Source organism: Macaca nemestrina, chromosome 16 (assembly GCF_043159975.1).
Source record: "Macaca nemestrina isolate mMacNem1 chromosome 16, mMacNem.hap1, whole genome shotgun sequence".
NCBI classification, from domain to species: domain Eukaryota; kingdom Metazoa; phylum Chordata; class Mammalia; order Primates; family Cercopithecidae; genus Macaca; species Macaca nemestrina.
Window position 1 is genome coordinate 71541649 of NC_092140.1, and position 16138 is coordinate 71557786.

The 16138-nt window shown below is 33.7% G+C and overlaps 1 long non-coding RNA gene across 1 annotated transcript in view; it reads left to right on the forward strand.

Annotated features, from left to right (window-relative positions):
• The window catches only part of LOC139359233 (uncharacterized), a 177003-nt gene that overhangs the window by 140423 nt on the left and 20442 nt on the right, over positions 1-16138 (forward strand). The gene's annotated exons all lie outside the window — the stretch shown is intronic.

Consider the following 16138-nt stretch of genomic DNA (forward strand, 5'->3'; position numbering starts at 1 on the left):
ACAACCACCTCAACAATGAATGGCTTCTTCTCATGTGATTTGTCTTGTTTTCTTAAAGTTTAAAACAATGTCAGGAATAGTGTAAAACACTTAATATCTAGTTAATATATGAATGTAACTCAGCTAATTTGGTAGCATTTATTAAGTATTTGCTTCAGGTGCAGTCATCGTGGGGACTAGAAAGATGAATGGAGCATGAGTGCTTCCTCTCAATATACTTATCATCTAATTATGTCTACCTACTGAATATTCTAGAATTCACAGGTTGAATTAAGTTCGTTAATTGATTATTAAATTGCAACGAATCCAACAAATTTAGCATGACACAGTATTCTATTGATTTTAGTACTATTTTTTACAAGGTATTTTATAGATGTGTATAGAAGCAAAATCAAAACTGATCTACTGAAAGACAATATTTTAACTATAGAAATTTTCTCTAAATATTTGTGTGCATACTAAATGACAGGTGCTATAATAGAGATAGTTCAATGAATCTGAGAAAGCCCTCAAAATGCCTTGGTTTGCCCTTGACTAAATTGAAATTTTCTGTCCTGAGGACAATGATACTTAAGATAGACACTAAGTAAAAATCACTGGACAAAGTTACCTCTCAGGAACAGCTAAGTATATAATCAGTGAAATTTATACTTAGTTAATAATTAAAGAAATGTGGTAATTGCTTTCAAATAAATAAACTGGGTAATGGAATGGAGAGTACTGGAGAGACCTGTTTTAGCTACGATTCCAGGCAGGGTGTGTGCATCAGGACTCTCAGTTGTAAGCAATAGAAGCTGACTTTGACTGAATAAATAGAAAAAGTGTATTGGCTGATTCAGAATTCTTGGAAAGGTTGAATTACTAGATTGAGACTAAGCTTCCAGAAACAAAACAAAGCATATTAACAAAACACTGCAAATGAGGTCTCAAGAGGAAATTGAGAATGCTAAATTGTTCTAAACCAAGAACTAACCTTGACTGCTTTAACTGCAAATACGAACATTCTTCTGTGCAACAAACAATAATAGAGAAATCTACTGCCTAAATGGGACATCTCTGCTACGATCTTTGCAAAACAAACAAACCAAACAAAGCAGCAGTTTTTGCATTCTTATTTTGTTTATTTCTGAACTGGAGAATAGTAATCAGTATGCAGATACCAGCTGCTGCAACAAAGATGCCAATACTCTATGACAAAAGCTCAAAGCAGAACGAGGTTTCTCTCAAGCATAGCAGTCGGAGTGTAAGCTGACATGACAGCTACAGGGATTCAGGAAACCTAATTCCTTTCATCTTGCGCTCTGGTCTTCTTAATATAGGGCTCCAGTTTATGTCATGTATACTGGTTTGAAGAAACATGCCACAGAGAAAGGAGACTGTCTAACTTCCTGTTCATGGACACTTCTTACGTGCCATTTGCCAGAATCTAATCACATGGCCCTGATGTACCACAAGGTAGTGTAGACAATGTAATCATCAAATATGCTAAACCCTATGTGGATGTAACTTCTATTATAAGAGAATATGGGGAAAAAGAGAGGTAGGGGGAAAGCATTACCAACATTAAGCATAAGAAGTCTTGTATAGGTAGATATGCTTAACCGGTGGGATTCGGTCACATGCTAGTGATACATCCTCAGTGGAGCTGGGTAAAGTACATTTTCTGGTTTATGTGGAAGTGGGAGTCACAACAAGTAGGAAATTCTCCAAACAGGAAATGGATTCAAAAATGCTAAGCAGCCAGAGTGAGTAGCAAATATTCACTAGGTAGGGAATTCTAAAATGGAAACTTTTTTTTTTTTTTGAGACAGAATCTCTGTCACCAGGATGGAGTGCAGTAGCCCAATCTCGGCTCACTGCAAGCTCTGTCTGCCTCCTGGGTTCAAGCGATTCACCTACCTCAGCGTATCATGTAGCTGGGACAGGCGTGTGCCACCACACCCAGCTAATTTTTGTATTTTTAGTAGAGATGGGATTTCACCATGTTGACCAAGATGGTCTCGATCTCCTTACCTCGTGATCCGCCTGCCTCCACCTCCCAAAGTGCTGGGATTACAGGTGTGAGCCACTGCGCCCAGCCAAGAAAACATTTTTAATGAGACTTAGAGCAATAAGATAAAGCAGCTTTGAAGACTTGTGTGAATATTCTCAGATAATACATCAAGAGCAAAGGAAGTAGGGTAGGAAAAAGGCTTTGCATATTTGAGGAATATCATGTAAATGGGTGATAGAGCTTAATTAACAAGGTAAAAAGTAACAGAAAATGAAGTCGGAGAGACAGGTTGGAGTCTTTAGGCTAGGGTAAAAAAGTAAACTTATTCTAAGATAAATGACAACCACTGAAGGTTTATATAGGGAGTGACATGATCATATTTGTTCCTTAAAATAATAACTCTGATTATGGAGTTGAAAACAGATTGTTGAGGGGCAAGAGAGAAAATGGAAAAATCGGGTAGGAGAGTATTACAGTAATCTTAGTGAGATCTGGTGCTAGTTTAGACTAGAAGGTAGTGGGAAGATGGAGAAAATTAAACAGATTAGAGTTATATTGTTAAAATAGTATGAGTATAGTGAAGAAAATAGAGGAATCAATAACAACTCTAAGATTTTAGAATAAGCAATTAAATAGTACCATTTGCTTTGTTATAGGAGTTTGGAGGAGAAACACATTTGTAGGGGAAAAATCAAAAACTTCAGTTAAATTATATACATTACATTGTGAGATATCTGTTGGATTTCTAAGTAGAGATATTGGATAAACACTTATATATGTATATATGTCTGACCTGCAGGATACAGGCCTATTCTAAAGTGGAAAATTTGTTATTTATTATCACAAATTAGTATAGCTCTAGGATTAAGCCAGATCACCTAAAGATGGTGGAGCAGAAAAAAGGAGAAGACTTACAAAAAGAAAAACAAACATTAAGATATTATAACATTCAGACAGTTTAGGTAAAGGAAGGAGTGTCAGAAAAGAAGGGAGTCATTATAGGTAAGCAGTATACTGAAAGAACATCAAGATAATCTGGTGTCCCAGCAGTGAGCAGATATCTCTAATTGAACAGTGTACTTAGATAGGAGGAAGAAATGATGTTAAAAAAATTGATCTGGAGGTCCACCAGAAAGGTATTAGGCATACAACTAATCCAATTGCTAAGATAACCTCAGTTATAATCTGCAAACTTGTTGCTTTTGCAACAAATTAATGAAATTCCTCACAAATGGATGAGATTATTTTAACAGCCAATAAAATATATACCTAATATACTTCTGGTGGCTTATGAATTATAGTTTTTTAATGTATCATTTTATTGCACTTAAAAAATTTAAAATAACATATATTATTACAGTTATTTGTGCAAACTTTCTCAATGGAATTTTGTAATTTATATTCCAAATCTAGAAATACAAAAGCTTAAATAAATATTTAAAGATATTCATACAATTGCACTAAAAGGATGTCTAATATATACTACATTAATGTTCTAGATCAGGCCATGTACTAGATATTCATGCCTGTGTAACAAATTACCCCTAAATTATAGCAACCTAAAATAACAAACATTTACTGTCTCAGCTCCTGTGAAGCAAGAACTTGTTTTGGCTTGCTGGGTCCTCTAGAGCAAGATCTCTCTCATAAGGCAGCAATCGAAGTGTCAGGACTGTGGGTCATCTGAAGACTCAACTGGATAGGACATACTTCAAGCTCACTCAAATGGCTCCTCCCCAGACACATCATTTCCATGCCATGTGTGTCTGGCTATAGCACAGCTCATGACATGTCAGTAGTGTATTTGTCTGTTCTTGCATTGCTACAAAGAGAATCTATATAGCGATGAAGTCTTCTTCTATAGCAATAGGTTCCTGCTATTTAAAAGTCATTTGTTTCACAGAGATAGTATACATTTTCTCATGGTAGAAGCTCCTCATGGATGCAGGTAATGTGTGTATCCAGTTAGCAAAATAAAAAACATTGACCAATAATAACTGTTTTATATCACTAGTTTTCTTTAAATATTTTACTTAGAATTTTTGTTACTGAGTCAATTTTTATATTTTGTGTTTTTATTTTATTGTATTGCCTATCACAGGAACCTTATAAGTAAACTTATTTTAAATATAGAAAAATACTTTCTATATTTAAATATAGAAAATAATAGTAATTAGGCAATGGCTATATTAATTAGCAGTTTCAGAAGGAGAAATGACTAATAGCTGTAGATGATGCAAAAAATATGTATTGAGTGCTTCAGTTGTGTCAGATGCCATCACTCAAATTATATTAGTTAACTTCAGAATAATATATTGTGAAATTTCTATGTTCAGGTTAGGTAGAATTAAGCAAAAGTCTGCTTACTTAGACCATTGGTTAACGGGTGGTTAGCCAGAATTTGGCTTATATGCATCAAAGAATTCAATATCAAACAAATTGTCTTCAAGTGAAATATTCTTTTCAGGGCAACAAACTAACCTCAGTAAAAGTAATTTATATTTTACCTATTTTGAAGGTATTTTTAGAAATTAGTGATTCACTTCCCTCCCTGCGTACATTTAAAAATAAATTTATGATGATTAAGACATATGAAATATATTAATATAAAAGTGAAATTATGAACTAATTATTATTTATTATCAACAAATGTAAAACTTACATGTGAAACCAGTCAGTATACATTATGGGAAGTGTTTTACGAATTGTAGAGCAAAGGGGGTGTGTGTGTGTGACTGGATAGAAAGAACGTGAAGGAAAGAGTTCACTGCATGCTTCCTTTTCATGAACAACAACAGAAAAGCAAAATACATGGGTTAATTTATAACATCTGATTTAGAGTTTCTTAATCACAGTCAGGTAGCATAATTCGGAAATGAGAGAAAATATTAACCTGTTCCTATAAATTGTCACATAATGTAACATTTATTCATTCATACATAAATTCAACAAATATTTATTGATTGCTCTATGCACTAAGAAAAATGGAAAAAAAATCGAGTCCAGGAAAGCAAATAAAAAGCTAGCAAATAAATTAATAACTATTTAAAACTAAGGATTCTCAAAAGTGATAAATTTTAGGAAAAAATTCACCTGTATAATTCAATGAAGAACACAGTAAAATGTGTCTCACTGGGATGGACATGCTAGATATTGTTGTCTAAAACTCCACTCTATTAGATGGCAATTGTTCAAAGTTTAAAAATATGAGATGTTTCTTAAGGATCTAAGGATGAATGTTTCAGAAACTCAGGAAGTACCTACAAGAGCCACAAGAGAGGAAGCAAGTCGGGCAAGATTGAAAAATAGCTGGAGAGTGCAAGTGGCGAGAACACAGCGTGAGGATGAGAGTAACAGGAAATAAGCTTGGAGAATTGAGACAATTGAGACCAAAGTGAAGAAAACAATTGAATTGTATTTCTGTTTTATTAGAAATCTTGTGGCAAATCTTAAGCAAAGGAGTGACTAAAGTTATTTATATTTATAAACATATACCCTGGTTGCCATTTCGGGTATAGAAACAGGCAAACAATTTAGGAGCCTATTGTAATGGTCCTCCCTACAAAAAGTTGCAAGTAAGAGACCGGCCCAGTGAATTTTGAGTGATATGGGAAAAACTGGGCAAGGAGCAGTTTTGCTCATGGAGGGGTCCTGGGTAGAAGGAGGGTAGAGATGCAATTCAAATGGTCTCTACCAAAGCTATTTAAACTGAAAAATTGCAATGAAATTTATGTGATTGACTCTTGTATAATGACGGACATAATCATAAATTGTTTATGCAGTTTTAAACACAAATTAAGCATGTACTCATGGAACAAGTTTTATTACATTTTCACTATAGTCTGAGTATGAGCTATGCAAAATATATGAACATTCACATTTTACTTCTTCCACACATTGCTCAAACTAAATGCACAAAACTGACAAATACATAATCTCCAGTAGGACTCTAATGCTTTGCCCTATTGTCATGAGGCATTACCCTATTATATCCTTGAGATAGAATTCTCATCAGTGTCAAAGGCTGGCAGGTATAATTCAGAATATCAATTCTACACAACTAAATAGAGGTCGAAGAAAGTTTTTGTAAATATAATACAAATATTTTTGCATTTATATTTATATTCTCCATGTTCATGTAAAATATATTTTGATTTGCAAGGTTCAGCTCAAATAAATTTTATTCTGATATCCAAAATTCAAAGTTCAGATTAAACCCATAAGGACTTGTCCTTTGCTGCAAATTACATATTTAATATGATATACAAAGAAAATTTACCTGGATGTATTAATTTTAAAGGCCTTTGGCTATACATTCATGTTTTCTCTTGGAAACTGGTGTACAATAGAATAACACATAACAAAATTAAGATGATTTTATTTTTGAAATATTGAAAACTATTACTGCTACACAAATACAATAGAAAGTTTAAATCGATTACAATTTTAACCCCTCCAATACTTCATGGATATTCAAAAATGTATAATGCCTAAGTAAATCTACATCATGTTCTATTTTCCATTTTTGGTATCTTATAAATATTCCTGCTTTTATTTTAAAAAAGAAAGCCATTAATTGAATTCATATTTGTGTTAATAAAAAGTAACATTTAATATCTCAAGTTTTTGTTTTACTTTGGGCCATTTGAGATAGTTTTACTGACACCAGTGTAATAAATTTTGTTATAATCTGGGGTGACCTATTGGGATTGTTAAGCAAGCAATGTAAGACAAATCAGTCAAATCAGTTTTCAAATTGATAAGAATGTTTAAAGGTAATTGTTATGATGGTAGTTATTTTTTACTTAGAAATCTATACCATTAGGTATAAAATTTACAGACACTTTGTTTATTGTGTACTCAATACTTTTTTTTTTTAACTGATAATGCATGGTAACTGGTAATGGTTATTCATGATTATGTTTTATCTTTCAGGAATAACCTCACCTATCACTTCATGAAGTCTTTCCTAATCTCTTAAAGTAAAATTGTCTATTGTACTCCTATAGTCACAAAACATTTCTATTTTATTAACAAAACCTTTAACATTTAGCTACATTTGGGAAAGCATGTTTTGTTTTGTTTTGTTTTGTTTTGTATTTCTTGAGACAGAGTTTCACTCTGTCACCCAGGCTGGAATGCAGTGGTGCGATCTCAGCTCACTGCAACCTCCACCTCCCGGATTCAAGTGATTCTCCTGCCTCAGCCTCCCGAGTCTCTGGGGTTACAGGTGTGTGCCACCAGCACAGCTGTTTTTTTTGTTTTTTTTTAGTAGAGATGGAGTTTTGCCATGTTGGCCAGGCTGGTCTCAACCTCCTGATTTCAAGTGATCTACCAGCCTCGGCCTCCCAAAGTGCTGGGAATACAGGCGTGAGTCACTGCACTCGGCCCAACCATGTGTTTTTCTCCCCATATAGGCTGTAAGCTTCTTGAGGGTAAGGCATGTTCATCTCTTTACCTCTAGATATTATCATCATTTCTGGTTGAGGGCCACTGAATTAATGATAATCTTATACTTATGTGTCTTGGTTATCATGATTAAGCATTGAATCTTCACTAGAATGATAAACATTTTTCTAATTTCTTAGAAGAGAGCCAGTAAATGATAGACAAAGAACCCTGAAACAAGGTTTATATATGTGTCATTGTATCATTTTACAATTCTTAATCATAACTCCAACTATAAATTAAGCAATAGTAGCTTTTCTCTTTCAGAAATTCAGAAAAACGTATCTCTTTTCTTGTCTACTCGTGATCATGTATTCCCAGTAACTGTGATTCCGTGAGTGAATTATCATCATCACCATTAACACTTTATACTACTGTGGTGATTAAACACCTGGGAATTTCGGAACTCATGGTGTTTATGTATACCTCTCTCTATTTCTGCATTTGGCTTTTTGTTTGTGTTACTTGGAGTTGTGGAGGATTGCTTTGGAAACCGTGATCATCATAACATTAGTCTAGCATTATTGTGACGGTGGTCATAAGAAAATAACACCCTGGGAGGCACTGGGACTTTCAGAGAAAGTGGTCACTTACAGTATATTAACTTCCACTTTTCCCTTGTTCTAAAGTTCTAAAATTAACTTCCCTTTTTATTGTCCTGACAGTAGAATGATTGATTAAAATACATCTTGTTTCAAAAACTAGTTTGATGAGCCACATCACTAATGTGTTGGTGAATTATTTTGATAAATTTAAAAGTACTATAAAATAATTATCATAAACTATGTATATTTTGTTTTATGGAAAGATATCTCCTTTTAAGATGAAATGATATTTGGATTAGATAGTTTCATAAATAGCTTGCTTTAGGTTTAAGACTCTCATTAATGAAAACGTTCATTAATTTTATTATAATCAACATTTCTTAAGAACTTATCCTGTGCCTAGATATTTTAGTAGTACATATATGTATTTCATCCCATTAAACAAATACAAAACACTTGCAAACTGTGTCTTTAATTTCATAGATAAGGAAATTAAACTATAGAGAGGTCAAGTTCTTCTCCAATGTTACAGTGATAACATATGGCAAAGTCAAAATTTTCAAACAGGATATTTGAGTTCAGAGAAAACACTGTTAGTGATTATGTTAGAGTATGTGTGCCATAAACAGCACATCGGTTTTCAGTGAACTTCTACATAAATTTGAGTAACTGTGTGATTAAAAAAAATATTAAAATGATGATGAATTATTAATCAGTTACTGAATTTTTAAATTGGAGATATTTAATACTATATAAGAAATTCCAGTTTTTCAGTTATCATAGCTTTCATATCTTAAGGAGTCTATTTTTGTGTTTCACTTTTGAAGATGCCTCTGTGAACCTTGCCTTTCTAAAATTATCCAGACACAACCTGAAAACAACAAAGCTCTACAGAGCATCATCTTTAGCACTGAAACAAAACTTTCTGAAAAACAATGTCTGAAGAAAAGCCACTAAGTACAGCCAAATCGAATTACTAGGGAAGACTGCCCAGAAGTCTCAGGTTTACATGGCAGGGAGTGGGTGTGTCAAAGCAATGGGCATGCACAGTGGGTGTACCTTAGGTCCCCAAGACCATCCTCCGGTTGGATGAGTCACTAGAGGTAGTTATCACTCAGAAAATCTGTTTATACTCACAATTGTGGGTTTGTACTGCAAACAAAAGCAACAAAAATACAGATTAAAACCAGCAAAAACTAAAAGACGCATAGGAAAGAGTCAAGGAGAGAATAGGCACACACTTCCCATCATCCTTTTCCGTTGGAGTAACGTAGACAGTGTTTAATTCTGCCAGCTGTGATGTGTAACAGCACATATAGTACTGCCAACCAGGAAAGCTAACCAGACTCTTGATGTCCAGGTATTTTTTTTTTTTTTAATTAAGGCTGGTTTATAAAAGCATGTAATACCTGTGTTACTACTGATCCTATTTACTGGGTCTTTATCCTTCAGTCCCTCCAGAGTCCAGACTGATACAGTGTAGCCCAAATTTTCTACCATGAAGTGCATTGTTATCATAAACTACTTGGTATGTTCCAAGACCACAGGTATGCAAACACGCTTATCATTTTAAGACCTTAGAAATTATCTCTCAAGAGTGGATCAAAGGCCAGGCCTTTCTTTGGAACATGCAGAGTTTGAATACCCTAAGCCTGCTGCGTTAGTACTTTACTGCACGGCAGGTAAAACCAATGATCCCTATTTTGGAATAAATTAATAACATATTTGCATGTTATAGAAGACATCTTGATACCTATCATTAATATAATAAATGGCAAAAGAGACGACTAAATTAAACAAGTCAAGCAGTTACAGTTAAAGAAAATTTAGGTTCTTGATGTATTGAAGTAGAGGAAGTTCTGTGGGTGGAAGGCAGTCACATGTCCAACAGTTTGAGAGAAGTGCGTGTGAGGTGATCTACACACACATGTGAAACACAAAGCTGTCTGACAGAAGATTCCTCTGTGTGCATGAGAAGATTGCTTATACCTAGAACAGAGTTACACTCCTAGGATATACTGCCAAGTAATTTCCATAGAAAATAGCATAAAACTCAATCTGTCAACTACTTAATATTTCTGTTATCTCTATTTACTTACTCTGGTCCTACCATATGTATTTCTCTAAAAATAAAAGGGTTAAGATTTCCCTTTATTTAAAATGAACAAATAAAAAACCAATATAACTACACAGCAATACTTTTGCCTCTTATAGAGGCAGCATAAAAACCATAAATATCCATAAAATGACAAAACACACATGTGCAGGCACAAGTACACACACATGCACACCAGAAGGATTGTGCAAAAGAGAAGTAAAAATATAAAGAAACATTATTATAGAGAGTTAAGTATATTTAGAATGTCCTTTATGTTATCAGACTTTATAAACAAAAAGTTCTGTGATGAAATGGTAACACAAGGAGCTAATCACTGAACAGGAAGAGCTAAAATGAGGACGAGAAATTAAGGTCAGAGAAATTAAGCTTACCTGGATAAATACGAAAAGAAAATAGACACAGATTTAACAAAAAAAGTTATTATATATGACAGCATGACAGTTATACATAACAAAGAAGTTATATATGACAGTATGACAGTTATGAAAAAGTGTGCATACTAAAAAATATAAAGAACAGATGGTTTATGAGAAAATTAGAAAAAATTGATAGATAATAGAGAACAAAAATGAAATGACCCAAAATATGAATATTTAACATTCCCCACAAACAGAACAAATGAAACAAAACAGTCAAATATATAATTCAATACGACATTCCTAAAATGGAGAAAAACAAATCTTTGGATTAAAAGTTCAAGAAAAAAATGGTACAGTTCAATCAATACTGGCATACTGCCTGGGGCAGTTAATTGACTTGAAAGATAAATAATCCCAAAGGCAGCCTAGCAAATCTTCAAGTCAACTACAAGAAGGATAAACCAGGCTTAGTTCTGACTTCTCCATAGTAACATTCTCCACAAAAGGACGGCTGGAGCAAATATCAACAAGATTTTCAGGGAACGAATGTGACCAAAATTTAAAACTTTGCGAAATTGCTCTTCCATCATAAGGGCAATGGATAGATATTGTCAAAGAACATCATCTGAATTTAAACTCATACATTTTTATCAGAAACAAATGATCTCTCAGGAATACATCATTAACAAGAAGTAGCCAGGTAAGATTCCACTAATGCAAAGCCTTTCTGATATTTGCAGCGACACATTACATGAATAGTATTGAAACTCCTTTTTCATGAATATAAATTCAAAGGCACCTACCTTCAGAATTACAGGAATAAAAAAGAATTACAAAAGTAATATGCTAGCGGTACAATATGCTACAATGCTCAGTCTTTCTTTACTTACTAAAATAGATCAGCCTATAAAGTCATCATTTTTGTTTATTATTCAAATTTGAATCAGCAACATCACAGTATCAAGGGATAATATCAGAATTACATTTTTCATTAAGACCCTATCCTGAAGCTTTTTATAGTGAACTGCTTTGGTTCCACAATCTGTCTTGTTATAGAACTAAATTAAATTTCTACATTTTTTCTCCAAATTTATTTATTTTTGTGTGTGTGTGTGTGTGTGTGTATGAAATAACAAAACAAATATATCCTTAGTTTGAATTATTTAAATATATTTTATGTCAAAATCAATGTCTTTTCTGTTCATATAATTGTGACTAGAACCTACAGAGATGAAAATGAATTATAGATCCTGATCTTATGATGCAGTTATGTCCTTATAAGCCCATCATAAGTTGAAAATATTAGAAGTTGAAATGCATTTGATATACCTAACATACCAAACATCATAGCTTAGCCTAGTCTACCTTAAACATGCTCAGAATACTTATATCAGCCCATAGTTGGACAAAGTCATCTAATACAAAGCCTATTTTATTATAAAATGTGGAATATCTTATGCAATTTATTGATGATCCACTGAATTCATATAGTTTTTGCATCATCATAAAGTCAAACAATTATAAGGAGAACTGTTGTAAGTTGGGGACTATTGATATCTTATAGCCAATCAAAGTCAATGAATGATTGCTTACAGAAATGAGCTAATTACTTCAAAAATAGTATTAAGATTGAATCCATTGGCATATATTGCTATTATAATTTATTGCACAAATGACATTTTGAGTGTGGGTTAATATTAAGGTTTCAATCCAGATTTTCCAGGGAAAACTATGATATCTGGTCAGCCAGGCTATAAACCATGTTAGATATTTTGCTTTCATCTCCGCAACAACCTTATGAATAGGTTATTATTCTCATTAGCTAAATGAGAATACTGGGCCCTAGAGATGAATGATTCATACAAAGCCTAAGTCAGTTATGGAGACAGAATTTTAATCCACTACCAACTGATCCCAAGATTTGTATTTTTCACAGTTGTCTTATGAAGATCTACAATCCATTGAAGATTATAGATTTCTTAAAAAATTGTTTATCAAATAAAATTTTCTGTGTTTATTTTTACTTTTTCTCAAAGTCAGAGATAGAATTATGTGCAAAGAAATGTCAGTATTTTTTCTCAAAAGCAATGTAATAGATTAAAGTAAATGTATATATATAATTGTTTGGGTACCTGCAGTTATGCTGTAGATTGTTCAGAGGAAGAAGGTAATTCAAAAAAAGTTGCATGAAAGATTAGCTATTTAGATGTATAATGTGAAATACCGTAGGGGAAAGTCTATTCCAGTGCAGGGTTGTTGTTTGATTTGATGTCTATTTGTTTTTATTATCTAAGTTTAAACAAGTAAAATCTCGGACTATAGTGAGTTCCTATAGTGAAGAGAGCCACTCTATTTATTTAGCAGCTTTTCACCCGCCACTTGCTGGAGTTCTGAAGGCCTGCCCTATAAATTAAGGGGATGGAGGAGGGGGAAGCATGCTTTTAATTTGACTAGGAAAGAAGGAAGAGCTTCTTTAATGTGGTTAAAACTGAAATTAGAAACTGGTCAGAAATCACTTGCTGGTCCACCTCTTTCCCTCCTCAGGTAATATAGTCATGAGTTTTTGCTTTTTGAATGCTTCATTCATTTCAAACATGTCCTTCAATTTCTGCAGCCTTTCTCTGTCATTATCAGATCAACATCCAAGCTTGTGCTGTTGTGGCTATATAAACAAGACAAATCACTATTCTAACCAGCAATATCCACCAACATCACCGGATCTATAAAATGTCTTAGAAAAGAATAGATAGAATCAACTTTATTTCTTGTTCAAATTACTGACAGGGCTCGATATCAGTTTGAAAAGTTATTGTTGAGTAACCTTCTCAGACAGAAAGTATTTCCATCATAAACTCAGGAGGGCACCAAAGAATATGTCAGAGAACTTTAAAACTGAGTGGGTTGTATAGATGAAACGGGGGTGGGGCGGGGGGAAGCTAGTATTAAAGAGTGTCTTGCCTAGAAATATTTTTATTTCAAATCTAGCTCTTTTGACTGATAATAGTATACACTAAGTTCACAGCTACACACATACAGACTCTCTACTACAAACAAATGGCAACAATAGAGAAAATATAAATAGTGATAACAAAATATACATAAATGTCCTTAAAAAAAGGAACCTCTCTAAGTACTACAAAATTCTTGGGAAAATAAAACAATGATCTGTGTGGGCCTGCTAGGTCCCTGTCCAGAGAGAAAATAGTGACTAAGATTTCAAATGCAGCATATTCATAGAGACTAATGCTTTCTAACTTACATAGAGGTCGAAAATTCACCTCTTGAAACCAATGTTTAGAAAATATGAAAAAAGCTAAAGTACCTCACTAAAACCCTGTTTCTGGAGCTACGGCTTCTTAGGAAGCTGTGGGCAATCAGTCAGAAAGAAATGTAGAGGCAAACTGTCCTTTCTAGCAGTAACTATATCTGGGATATCTGTAGTATCATCTTGGGGTAGGTGCTGAATAAAAACATAGATTCTGGAACCGTTCTAAACATTTTTAGAAACAAAGAGTAGATGCACAAAACATAAGAAAACTTCTGCATTGATAGAGAAAGAAAGGAAGACTTACACCGAAAAATAAAATTACCCCTCAAAACTGTCCTGCTTATGAAAACTGAAGGGCATATAAAAAAATAAAGCTCATGTCAAAAAAGATAACCAAAATGAGCAATCAAAATACGTATTCTTTTGAGTGAAGTTATCTTTATGGAACTAACAAGGGCTTTAAAATAAGTATGTTTAGGATGTTCAAAGAGATGAATGTAGAGATAAGATTGTGAGATAGAGTTGATTTAATATTTTGTCAATTCTAGCCTCTCACTAGTGTACCTTCTTTCAGTTCAGAGATAGAAAAATATAAAATACTACCATATTCTCTTGCAGCTCTGTATGTAGGTGGAATGTAGGTTTTGTCAATCAGGTGCCTTCACACAGATTTGAGTCAAGGAAGGAGTTAAGTGGAGGAAGCCAGCACAAGAAGCACACGCTTTAATCAATGTGGGTTTCAGAAGGTGTGATGTGTCTCTGGACTATCAATGCAGGTGGTAGCTATTTTTTTTTCAAAATTAAAATATTTATTCCTGGAGTTAAAGTTTGTGGCAATTTATTGATCCTGTACCATGAATAAGCTACTAGGAGCTTAGTTCCAACAATGGGGAATGTGCCCTTCCTGATTTCCTGAGGCCACCTTTGTCATTCTCTTTATGGACCATTCCCTTTAATAATTCTGGTTACAAAGTTTACATGTACACAACTAACCAATGCAGATACACACACACACACACACACACACGCACACACACACAAAAGCAATAATAGCAAGATAAAGCTTTGAAGAAGAAAAAAGTAAGGGGATAATTACTCCTTTAATTGTAAAACACTCTTAAAAAGTAGGTGTTACAAATATGGAATATATAGAGGGATAAATAGCATAGAATATAAAAGACAGACATAAATCCAAATAACTATAGAATGTTTGTGTATGTTGACTACTCAAAACAGTGGAGGGTAATTATGGACTGTTTAACACATAAGGTACTACTATGTAAGACTACATACTATGAGTTACAAAAAGAGATAAATTTAAGCAATTCCTCACACCATCCGCCAGGATAAACTGCAAAACATTATCAAACTAAATGTACAGAATGAAACAGTATAGGTGCTAGAAAAAAAAAAAAATAGGTGAATTCCCTTAAAGCTGGAAAGGTAGAAAAGCATTCTAATGATGAATTTAAAAATCAAGAGACAATAAAAGAAAGTATGGTAAATGTGAATGTGTAAAAATAACACAAAAAGAAAAGTAGTTTTGACTGCAAATTATACCATAGACAAAATTAAAAAGAAAACTGACAAAAAATATTTGTAATATATATCATAAACATATGGCTAATCTCCCATTTTCATCAAGAGATCTCTAAATTGAGAATAAAGCAGAAAACACAAAGACAAAGCATAAGGAAACAATGTTCATAGAAAAATAAAATAAGGCCAGGCGTGGTGGCTCATGCCTGTAATCCCAGCGCTTTGGGAGACCAAGGTGGGTGAATCATGAGGTCAGGAGTTTGAGACCAGCCTGACTATCGTAGTGAAACCCTGTCTCTCCTAAAAATACAAAAATTAGTCGGGTGTGGTGGTGCATGCCTATAATCCCAGCTACTCAGGAGGCTGAGGCAGGAGAATGGAGTGAACCCAGGAGGCGGAGGTTGCAGTGAGCCGAGATTGAGCCATTTCACTCCAGCCTGGGAGACAAAGTGGGACTCTGTCTCAAAATAAATAAATAAATAATAAAAATAAAATTAAAAAAGTGATACTTGATCAAAGATGCTCAACTTCTCTTGAGTTTACAGTGAGTTGTAACTTCTTCTACCAGATTAATAAAAATGCTAAACTTTCGACAAAACACTGGTTGTAAAGCCATGAGGAAACTCTCCTCCATTGTGAGGAAAGTACAAAATGGTAAAATGGAGGGTGATCTGGTCATATTTACCTGCAGTATGAAGGCCTTTACTCTTTGACACAGTCATTACAGTCATGAGATAAATCATACATATGCCCTTGCCTATGATTAAAGTGTCATTTAAAAAAATGCTTTCATACTTTGTTATAGCAAAACTTGGAATCTAATTCATTTTACTATCAAGTAAGCTATGGTTATCTACACAATAGAAT